An 11,621-nucleotide genomic window follows, 5' to 3' on the forward strand; every position below is an offset into this window, starting at 1 on the left:
TGTCGTCGCTGACAAACTCGGCTCCGAGAAGCCCTTCCCGGATTTTTCCCAGCTTAGATCGATACTTTCCCAGGTAGAGGACTATCCTCTGGTTGTCTTCCCCAAGTGTCATTAGAATACGCGCGTGAACTTCTAAATACGCGCGACGAGTCAGGAGCCTGTTTTCTCTTGATTTGGAAGACAAATGGTGTGGCCCTTTAGTTGCTGTTGAGTGTAGAAGGCTGCTTCCTGCTGTAAATTGCTTAGTCGGCATGTGGGATATTGTAGAAGACAGCAGCCGGCCAAGTGAGCTTGAAATTGTGATATCTACCCTATTGTGCGTTGAACGATTACGAAATGTCTAACTTGAATGTTGTACACGCGAGCACGCCAAGCAGACGCTGACAATCACTGGCGGGATCAATCTCCAGACTGCCAGGAGTAGTTCGAGCAAGTTTGAAGCGGAAAGACAGCTAACTGGGCAGGCCAGGACGCCTTTCCACCCTCTTTCTCTCTCAAATTGCCGAAAAGTCGAGTATCTCGCTCGAGCGCTTTCAAAACTTTTCTCTTGGTTTCGTGTCCCAAATCGTGGAACCACACGAGGATCGACATGAGTTTCTTCCAAAGACGCAAACTCATCGCGTATTTGTACTATTCGCACAATGTTACATAAATCGCACCGAACGACGCCATATTTATAAGTGCCTGCGTGTGAACAGCCGTGGTATACGCCACGTTTTGGGCGTAGTGTGAATGGCCCATTACCATGGTTGGATGTATTTACAGCCTTACAGCATCATTATCACGAGATGTGTGCCACCCAACCCAGCCAATCAATCTTTCCAGAAACAATAAAAGTACACGTCTCCAATACTAGTACAGTCTCCTATGGTAGTACTTGTACAGGTCAGACCACCTTTGAAAAAGTAAAAGTACTGTACATTTATTGGGGAAAATACGGTATGCATGGTGCAAGAAATACGACGTCATTGTAACAAACAACGAACTGACCTGACACATCCGAAACTAAGAAACCAGGCTTAGCCTTTCCACTGCCACCGCCTTTCGCCTGCCTCAGCATCATTCTTGGCAGCTCGAATTCTTCGGAAATGGCGGATTGGACTTCTAGCGCCTTCAACGAATAGAAATCGATGGGCTTTTTGCGTTTTTGCGCATGTCTGACTTGGATAAGGGTTGGAGACAAGCAAAACTGGGCACTCCTTGGAAGTGCTCCCAAAAGTAGTCTCGCCATACCCCTAGGGTAGATTAGAGCACAGGAGAGCCAGACAACTAAGATAATAACAGAAATTAATTATTTCAAAGCAGTTTCAAGCTTGAACTGAAGTAAAAATTAATTGCGTATTTATTAAAAGATTTTTTTGGCTTTTTTACGGTATCATCATAATTAATCACCAATAACAAGAGTAGGGAGTTCAGTTCCGGTCGACCGGTCACTAGGCCATAGGCCTTTCCGGATTATGTGTTTGCATATTTTTGCATTCTGGGGGTCAAAATGCATTTTGTCTATTTTGACCCACTTTGGGCCAGGGAGTCGTAAAATACCGGTATTTTACGACTCCCTGCAAGCGATAGGTACTTCACGATCACCATGAATGATCACCATGGTGCCAAATGTCACGCGACTAGCTGTCGCCATTTTGTTACCATGGCAACGGTGGCATTTTTTGTGCTTTTTGGGTAATTTTTTGCATTTTCTTTAGAAAAAAATTTGATTTATAGGGGTTTTTCAAAACACTTTCCATTTCCATTTTTAGACCAAGAAAAAACGCATAATCCGGAAAAGCCTACCGGTCACCAGGTCACAGAAAAGCGAAAAGTGCAGTCACAGCTCGCCTGTACAAAGTGAATGGGCGCCTCGTGACTGCAGTTCGAGATGCAGTTCGAGGCCCAAGTACTGTATCTTCTCCCGCGGCCTTTTCGGCCTTGTCGATGCTATGTTTATAGGTAGCTGAGGTCATTACACATGCCATGCTTCCAAAAATAATGCCTCCGCGGCGATAGTACTGTACTCCGCGCTTGGCGCGGATGCACTTCGAAGTACTAATTTCGACCAGATCCGTACTCGGCCCCACGAAGAACACCCGATTTTCGTGTTCAGCGCCTCGAATTAGCCTAAACCAAGAGGATTCTAGAACATTGAGGCTCGCGCTTTATCACGGTAGAAGGAAGATGATCACAGAAACCAGCCCACGGCGATTTCCTGGTGGTAGACGAAAAAAATCGAGTGAACTGCGCGCACGCTGTAGAAGCAGTGACGGTGAAAACGTGTGACTTGTGCAAGTAGGCGCGCACGGCATGCGTGCACACTGCATGCATGCACAGTTGCACACATCCTGTATCGCCATGTACAATGTATGTACCAGATAGTGCAGTGCTGGACGGAAACCACACGGCTCACATACATGTACATACTTGCATTATTTTACTTCTGTGACTACTTTCTCCCCCGTTTTCCGATCTTCAATCGACTATAACTCTAGATTGCCTTGGAATTTTGGGTTCAAATTTTCACAGGTTGTTTCTCACACCTTCCCGGTTTAGAAAAAGTAGCGTTTTATGCAAAACTCGCGAATTTGGTTTTTCAATTGAAGTCCCTACCAAGTACGTTATTTTCGACGTGACGCGCAATTTCACGTCAAATTTGGCGTAAAACTCAAAATTTCGACGTGAGCAGCAGGTCACTCGCGTTGATTTTTCGTATTGACGTGACGTACCATCAGCTACGTGCGCGGCTGTCAAGAGCAGGGAGTCGTAAAATACCGGTATTGATTTATTTATTATTATTATTATTATTATTATTATCAAATTTTTGATAGGGCAATCCCCACAGGCCTAAGGCCTTCTTTGCCAATTCATCAGCTTTGGAACACCGGATGATCCTGCATGGTCTCTCCCTGATATTCCATACCACGGGCTCCCAGCACTACCCTCTTTTAGCACTACTCCCACCGCCATTGCCCAACACATCCGTCGCCTAAAGCCCAAGAAGGCGGCAGGTGCAGATGGCATATCCCATGAACTCCTAAAAGCCCTGTCTCCTAGTATAGCTATCCCTCTCAGCCTAGTTTTCAACCAGTCCTTCGCCACGGGAAGCTTCCCTGATATCTGGAAGGCAGCTGTGGTTGTGCCTATTTACAAGAATAAAGGCACTAAACTGTCTGCATCCAATTACCGGCCGATTTCACTCCTTTCCACCATTTCAAAGCTCTGTGAACGTGTGGCATTTGGCCACTTATACCAACATGTGAACCCGGTCCTTGACCCGTCACAGTCTGGATTTCGGCGAGGCGATTCGACCGCCTGGCAGTTGCTGAGGCTTGTGCAGAAGCTATATGAATGCAAGGATCAGAAGCAATTTAGCCTCCTATGTTTTTTCGACCTGAGCAAAGCATTTGACACTGTCTGGACAAGGGGTCTCCTCCATAAGTTAGCAGCGTTTGGCGTAGCCGGGACGTGTCTGCAGTGGCTCACCAGCTATCTCACTGAACGTCGACAGAGTGTCCGAATTGGACATGCCCTGTCCGCCCCTCTAACAGTCCACTCTGGAGTGCCCCAGGGCTCTATCTTGGGGCCTCTATTGTTCATAGTATACGTTAATGATTTGGCAGGTTTGGATCATACCTCACTCTACGCGGACGATACAGCGCTCCATAACCGAGCCAGGCTTATTGCAAGCCTGCGACTCGCTACAGTATCACATTAATCAAGTTGTGCGCTGGATGTCGAAGTGGAAACTCCGCCCCAATGTGTCGAAAACGGCAATCCTTTGTATCCCCCCCACGACCCTCCAGTGACCTCACCCTCTTTACGACTCGGCTTTTTACTTTCCCTGATGATCCCATTGCTATCAACATTGTTAAAAATGAACACTTGTCCTGGGATTCGCACGTAACCTATATTGAAAAGCGAGTTTGCTCCGCGATAGGCTGCATTTCTCCTCACATCTCCCATCTACACCATGGTTGTCGAATACAAATTTATCACTCTTATGTTCTTCCTTTGTTTGATTACTGCTCTCTCGTTTGGTCCTCCGGTCTATCCTCCGCTCTTATGCATCGGTTAGAAGTCACCCACCGTAAATTACTTCGATTAATATTTCGCATGCCCCCTCTGACCTCCTCTCAGATGCTATACATTTTGGCTTCCTCTTCCCCCCTCTCAGAACGCTTTCCCCACTCGGCATGCAAATTCATTCACCGTATGAAGCTTCAACTTGCTCCTCCTCATGCACTTGCGCATTTAAGCTGGTTCAATAATAGCTCGCGTACTAGATGTTCTCTCCATTTCCCACTTGCCAGGTCATCGATCCTTTTAAAATCCCCTCTGTTCAAGTCCTATTCTCATTGGTCTCGGCTTCCGCAGGAGGTAAAGTCTCGTGACACCTTCGCTGCATTTTGTTCCATTCTGCCCGCGCCTAAGTTGAATTGAATTGAAATCGTTGTTTTCCATTGCTAGCCTAATCTTCATACTGCTCTCTCCAGGTTCCTATAGTACTCCTTTTGTTTTCTTTTCTTTTCTCTTTTTTTCTTCTCCTTCTTTTTCTCAGTTGTCCCCACCATGGCTGGTTAAAATCGCCCGCATCACATGCTTATTGGCACTATGTCATCGTGATTGTGAAATAATAATAATAATAATAATAAATAATTTGAATTCGGTATCTCAACAGTACACTGTACATTGTACAACTTGGGAAGATCCGAATGACATAGATACATAAACATTTGGAGGAAATATCTTCGACTCTTATAATTATACAGTAGAGAGACGAAAGCCACAGCAGGATAGAGGACGTGACGTCAGCCAAGCAGAGCTACCACGCTCGGAAACAAGCTCAAGCTGAGTCGCATGTTGTACCGCACCTTCACCGCTCACAAACCCCTCCTTCAGCTGTTGCTGTGATGCCCGAGCTGCAGTGCGGACTTGACGTTTGGCGGTCTTGGTAGCGTCTGCCACACCAGCTAGCGAGGGATCTGCCTTAACAATCCTTTCCCTGAGCTCATTAGTGACAGCTCGGGAGTGTGTCCGGGTAAAATCGGATAGCCGAGACACCTGACATGTCCAGTTGGTGACCTTTGACTCTACGAACCTGCTGACAAACTCTGGAGTGCCCAAAGCCGCTCCCAAGTGACGACAGCCATCTCTGACGATCTGGACACCAGTGTCAGCAAAGAGTGCAACTGCCTCATCGTATGCGCGCTCCTTCACCAACAGCAAGGATTTGCTGGCGTTGAGGTCGTATCCATAGGCTTCTCCTTGCTCAGTCAGCCCATCCCACCAGGTGCGGAGGGCTCGAAGTCTTCCACCGCCGGAAGAGTCATCCGCGTACCACACCTGGGTGATGTCGGGTGAGCTGACTGCCTGGACCAAGGGTACGATGCCAAGGGCGTACATCGGCACAGCCACCAGATCACCCTGGGTAGTGCCTTCACAGGATAACAAGCATTCACCATCCACAAAGAGCTTGGCCAGATGGCGGTAAGTATTGATGATTGTGGGGGCCAGGGATGGGCAAAGGTGGCGAATGTTCCTTAGGCAAACCCGTCGGTTAAGTCGATGAAACGCGTTCGAGGCGTCAGCCAATAGCACACTATCCACCTCGTCATCATCGAATACATCATGCATGGCATGGGTGGCCGCTTCGATACCGCATATGCACTCTTGTCCAGCGCACGATCCTTCTGACGACTTCCCCAATGCCGATGGGGCGCACCCCTGGCCATTTATCCAGCCGGATCAGGCGGCAGGCAGTGAACGCCTCGAGCGATAGCAGGTCCACCTATGTAGTGGCCAACCGGCGTGCGCAACTAGCCAGGGAGTCACACCGCGTGTCCGATGCTTCCGAAAAGGAGTGACCATTCTCCGCCAATTATCTGCATCTACACCAGAAAGCCCCGCTGCTCCATGAGTGTGCAAAGCAGCCTTTCGGATGGCCTCACGCCGGGACAGGTTGTCGAACATAACAGGATGCGGTTGAGGCGGCGGAGGGCCTGAGATTAGGGCCTCAGGGCATGGAGGGCGTCCCTAACGGAAGTGGTCTCGTCCACAGGGTCATCTAACTGCAGGAGGCCTGTTCTCGTTTCCACAGACAGCATGTGCAGCGCAGACTTGAGCTTACCAGAGTGGACAAGTGAAGCAACGCTTCTGGCTGGATCATCGGTGTTCCTCTTCCAAGACCCATCACGATCGCACAACTGCTGTTGTATGGTGCGGGTTTCGTGAAGAAGAGATTCTCCCAGTCTCGTAGGCGGCGACGAAGGCAATTCACGCAGGGGTGTGAAGGAGGGTTGCTGTCCGTTTTGCAGAAGGAGCTGTTGGAAGACCATTGCGATCAGGAAAGCGTGACGTTCAAATGGCCCTTGTTCACCGAAACAGCGGAAATATTGGCTCGCATAAAGAAACCATGTTCTGCTCTACTTTACGTGGAGGAGTCACGTGGAGAAGTCACGTGGAAATGCGTGCATGACAGAATACTGCGAATTTCCCCTTCCATATTTTAATAATAATACTGGTACATGTAATAGCACATGCATGAAGATCTGTACATCGTGACATTCCGACCGATCCTGAAACAGTCAAACTCAGGAAATAGCACTATTATTATCACTCAGGCTGCAATGTTCAATGACATACACTGAATCCACTGGCCCGTCCCTTTTATCCTCCCATCCATACTGCCCTTACCATCCTTTCCCTCAACTGCCGCTCAGTGGTCAACAAAGTAGCGGAACTCACTGTTATGTGCAACATCTACTCTCCGGAGGTTATATGTTTGTGTGAAACATGGTTGTCCCCTGCCAACCTCTTCTCATTGGCAGGCTACACAGTTCATCGACGGGATCGTCCCACCTCTAATATTCGATCGGCCAATCCTACCAGAGGTTATGGTGGGGTAGCCCTATTGGTGAAAGATGGCTCCTTTACATCGGTGAAGCCTCTGGCGAATCTTCAGCAACCGGGCTTGGAGGCCATCTGGCTTGATCTTCGCACAGCCAACTCACCCCAACGTCCACTCGTAGTCTGCGCCACCTACCGACCTCCTGGTGGTACCCTGGCGGATATCCAGGCATATTCTGATGGTCTGGAAGACTGCCTTCTGTCGCTTGATCTACCTGTATCCACACTACTCCTCACCGGTGACTTCAATGCCCATAACTCGAGCTGGTTGGCTGGTGATCGGACAACCCCGGTGGGTCAGTGCCTTGAAACCGCCTTCAGGTGCTTCGGATTAGAGCAACTGGTCAACTTCCCTACGCACTGGAGCCCAAGTGGCCGGTCATCTTGCTTGGACCTCATCGTCACAAATTCACCCCAGCAGTTCCTCTCCGTTGATTCAGCCGCTCCACTGGGTAGCTCTGACCACGTGCAGCTCATCTGTCGAGTCCGTCTCCCTGTCACGTCCAAAAATCCAACCCTACAACATCACTTCCTCCCAACATCTACTCCTACACCCCCAGGTTATAATTTCAAGTTGGTGCCACGTTGCGTATGGGATGACCTGAATGCTGAACTTGCTGATGTCCACTGGAAATGTCACCTCCGCAGCTCGCACGTGGATGACGCTCTTTCGTCTTTCCACTCTATTCTTAGCAGGGCCATGGAGAAGCACCTCGGGTACTTCTCCCGGCGTCCACTCTCCCCTCATGCCGACGTTTAGGTCAGCCACCTTGGGTTGATGCCCCCCTCCGTGCCGCCATTAAGGCAAAGCACGATTTCTACAGTGTGTGTAAGAAATACCCAACCCAGCTTAACATGCATGTATATCGATCTCAACGGAACTTGGTGAAGAGTCTGACTCGATCGAAATACCGGGGATACATTCGGTCCGTACAAGCTACGCTGCAGGACAAAAACCGCCCATCACTGTTTCAGTTCGTGAGCAAATTAAAAAATCATAAAGTATCTCGTGACATCCCGACACTCACCATTAGTTCTACACAGCAGGCTACTACCTCTTCAGCTAAAGCCACTGCATTGAACTCTCAGTTCGCCTCAGTGGCCGTGCCTGATGACCCTTCTCTACCCATTCCCCCCATTGCCGAGGAGTCGGGTGAGGCTGACCGCCTCACATCTGTCTTTACTACGACTGCTGCCATCCGACGTTACATTCGAAAGCTCCCGTCTGACAAGGCGCCAGGCCCAGACGGCATCACTAATCTGGTATTAAAGTCCCTTGCGCCCTCAATAGCATACCCCTTATGTCTGATTTTCAACCTATCATTCCGCACTGGTCGTTTTCCCCCTGCATGGAAAACAGCTAATGTTATACCGATCTACAAGAAAGGGTCCCGCCACGAAGCATCAAACTACCGTCCAATATCTCTACTGTCCTGTGTTTCCAAACTCTGTGAGCGCGTTTTCTACGACCAATTGTACTGTCATGTCTCGTCACGTTTGAGTTCAGCTCAGTCCGGATTTCGCAGAGGCGATTCTACCACCCTCCAGCTGACGCGCCTGGTGCAATTAGTGTGTCGACATCGGGATGCTGGAGACCTAGTCGGGATCTGTTTTTTCGATCTTGCCAAGGCCTTCGATACCGTCTGGCATCGGGGGCTCTTGGCCAAGCTTCGTGGATCGTTTACTGTAGACGGCAATCCCCTGCTATGGCTGACATCTTACCTAACTGGGCGAACGCAGTACGTCACGGTACATGGGACGTCCTCAGCCGACACAACAGTACTATCCGGAGTTCCCCAGGGTTCCATCCTCGGCCCCCTTCTTTTTATCTTATACGTCAATGATCTCCCCCCAGCTGCCCCGGGCACATCAATATTCGCAGACGACACAACGCTCCTACGGGCATCTCCTAACATCACTCGCCTGATGAGTAACCTAGCTAACGGGATTCAAAGAGTAATTTCCTGGATGTCGTCTTGGCGGTTATCGCCCAATCTGTCTAAAACTAAAATCATGCTCTTTCCTTCTCAGCCTGATGTTCCGCCCCTCCTCCATCCCACTTTCCCCCAGCCTATAGACATAGTCTCCAGCCATAAGCATCTTGGCATTTTCATTGACTCTAATCTTTCATGGGAACCCCACATCGATTACATATGTAAACGATCAAGTTCATCTTTAGGAATCCTCTCTTCTCACTGTTACCATCTCCCAATCTCTTGTAAACTCCTCTTTTACTCAGCTTACATACGCCCCATTTTTGATTATGCAGATACTGCTTGGGCTGGAATTTCCACAACCCGTGCTGAAAAGCTCGAAATTCAGCACAAAAAAGTTCTAAAAATCCTCCTCCGGAAACCCCGCATGCTCCCATCTTCCACCCTTTATGCCTTTGCTCACACTACCCCTTTGTCTAAGAGACGTAATTCACATCTTGTCACCCTTATCCATTCTCTCAAACTCAATCTGTGTCCACCTCACCTCCACTGTTTCAACTGGTTTTCTTCCCGTAGCACGAGAAACTCCCTTTCCCTTCCGAAACCCAAGTCCTCCTTTCTACTTCACTCTCCCCTTTTCACTGCGTACTCTGCGTGGCTGGCACTTCCCCAAGAAGCTAAGGACCTTTCTTCCCTCCGCCTTTTTAAGAGCCTTGTCGCACCTTGACTTTGATTTTGTGTTTCTCATTTTGTTGCAATCACTACTTATCCATGCCGGTTCCTTTTTTCTTCTCCTCCCCTTCTCCCTTCCTTGCCGTGGTTGGCTAACACCCTCTCTCTTTGTATTGGCCGGTGTTCTCACTGTGCTATGAGATGCTGCAATAAAAAAATAAAAAAATAAATATAGACATATTCATAAATGACATCTTCAATACCCATGAGCTACATTGTGTATGATAATGATATCATTATATCATCGTTCTAGCTCAATTTCTTTCCCCTGTCATAGTCCTGTTTATCATGTTCAGCATAAGCGAAGTTGTGGATCATGCTTGCATGGTTGACTCCAACGCGTACATGCAAGTAATAATAATAATTTTAAAAGTAATAATAATAAATTATTATTATTATTATTGGGGCTGGAATGACGACTACACCATAGCTCAGTGGTTAGAGCATCGCTGGCTACAAGCGAGGGTCCCTGGTTCGAGTCCTGGTGGTGACAGTCAATTTTTTCTTCAGACTTTTCCCGTTTGTCTCTTTCCCTCAAACCAGTTAATATTTTATGACTTGGGGCTCCCCGCGTGCTAGTTTGTACGTGAAGTGTGTGGGTTACAGTGAGGGCTGCGTCCCACCCGCCTGTGTGGATTCACAGGAAGTGTGAGTTACGAAGTCTGAAGAAAATGTTGAACGGCCTCTGCTGGAATGACGACTACACCATAGCTCAGTGGTTAGAGCATCGCTGGCTACAAGCGAGGGTCCCTGGTTCGAGTCCTGGTGGTGACAGTCAATTTTTTCTTCAGACTTTTCCCGTTTGTCTCTTTCCCTCAAACCAGTTAATATTTTATGACTTGGGGCTCCCCGCGTGCTAGTTTGTACGTGAAGTGTGTGGGTTACAGTGAGGGCTGCGTCCCACCCGCCTGTGTGGATTCACAGGAAGTGTGAGTTACGAAGTCTGAAGAAAATGTTGAACGGCCTCTGCTGGAATGACGACTACACCATAGCTCAGTGGTTAGAGCATCGCTGGCTACAAGCGAGGGTCCCTGGTTCGAGTCCTGGTGGTGACAGTCAATTTTTTCTTCAGACTTTTCCCGTTTGTCTCTTTCCCTCAAACCAGTTAATATTTTATGACTTGGGGCTCCCCGCGTGCTAGTTTGTACGTGAAGTGTGTGGGTTACAGTGAGGGCTGCGTCCCACCCGCCTGTGTGGATTCACAGGAAGTGTGAGTTACGAAGTCTGAAGAAAATGTTGAACGGCCTCTGCTGGAATGACGACTACACCATAGCTCAGTGGTTAGAGCATCGCTGGCTACAAGCGAGGGTCCCTGGTTCGAGTCCTGGTGGTGACAGTCAATTTTTTCTTCAGACTTTTCCCGTTTGTCTCTTTCCCTCAAACCAGTTAATATTTTATGACTTGGGGCTCCCCGCGTGCTAGTTTGTACGTGAAGTGTGTGGGTTACAGTGAGGGCTGCGTCCCACCCGCCTGTGTGGATTCACAGGAAGTGTGAGTTACGAAGTCTGAAGAAAATGTTGAACGGCCTCTGCTGGAATGACGACTACACCATAGCTCAGTGGTTAGAGCATCGCTGGCTACAAGCGAGGGTCCCTGGTTCGAGTCCTGGTGGTGACAGTCAATTTTTTCTTCAGACTTTTCCCGTTTGTCTCTTTCCCTCAAACCAGTTAATATTTTATGACTTGGGGCTCCCCGCGTGCTAGTTTGTACGTGAAGTGTGTGGGTTACAGTGAGGGCTGCGTCCCACCCGCCTGTGTGGATTCACAGGAAGTGTGAGTTACGAAGTCTGAAGAAAATGTTGAACGGCCTCTGCTGGAATGACGACTACACCATAGCTCAGTGGTTAGAGCATCGCTGGCTACAAGCGAGGGTCCCTGGTTCGAGTCCTGGTGGTGACAGTCAATTTTTTCTTCAGACTTTTCCCGTTTGTCTCTTTCCCTCAAACCAGTTAATATTATTATTATTATTATTATTTATTCATATTTTACTAGGGCAGTCCCCACAGACCTATGGTCTTCTTACAGGGTGCCCTAGCCACGTGAAGATAGCGGAGCGAAATGC

Source organism: Sycon ciliatum, chromosome 1, assembly GCF_964019385.1.
Source record: "Sycon ciliatum chromosome 1, ocSycCili1.1, whole genome shotgun sequence".
In the NCBI taxonomy this organism is placed as follows: domain Eukaryota; kingdom Metazoa; phylum Porifera; class Calcarea; order Leucosolenida; family Sycettidae; genus Sycon; species Sycon ciliatum.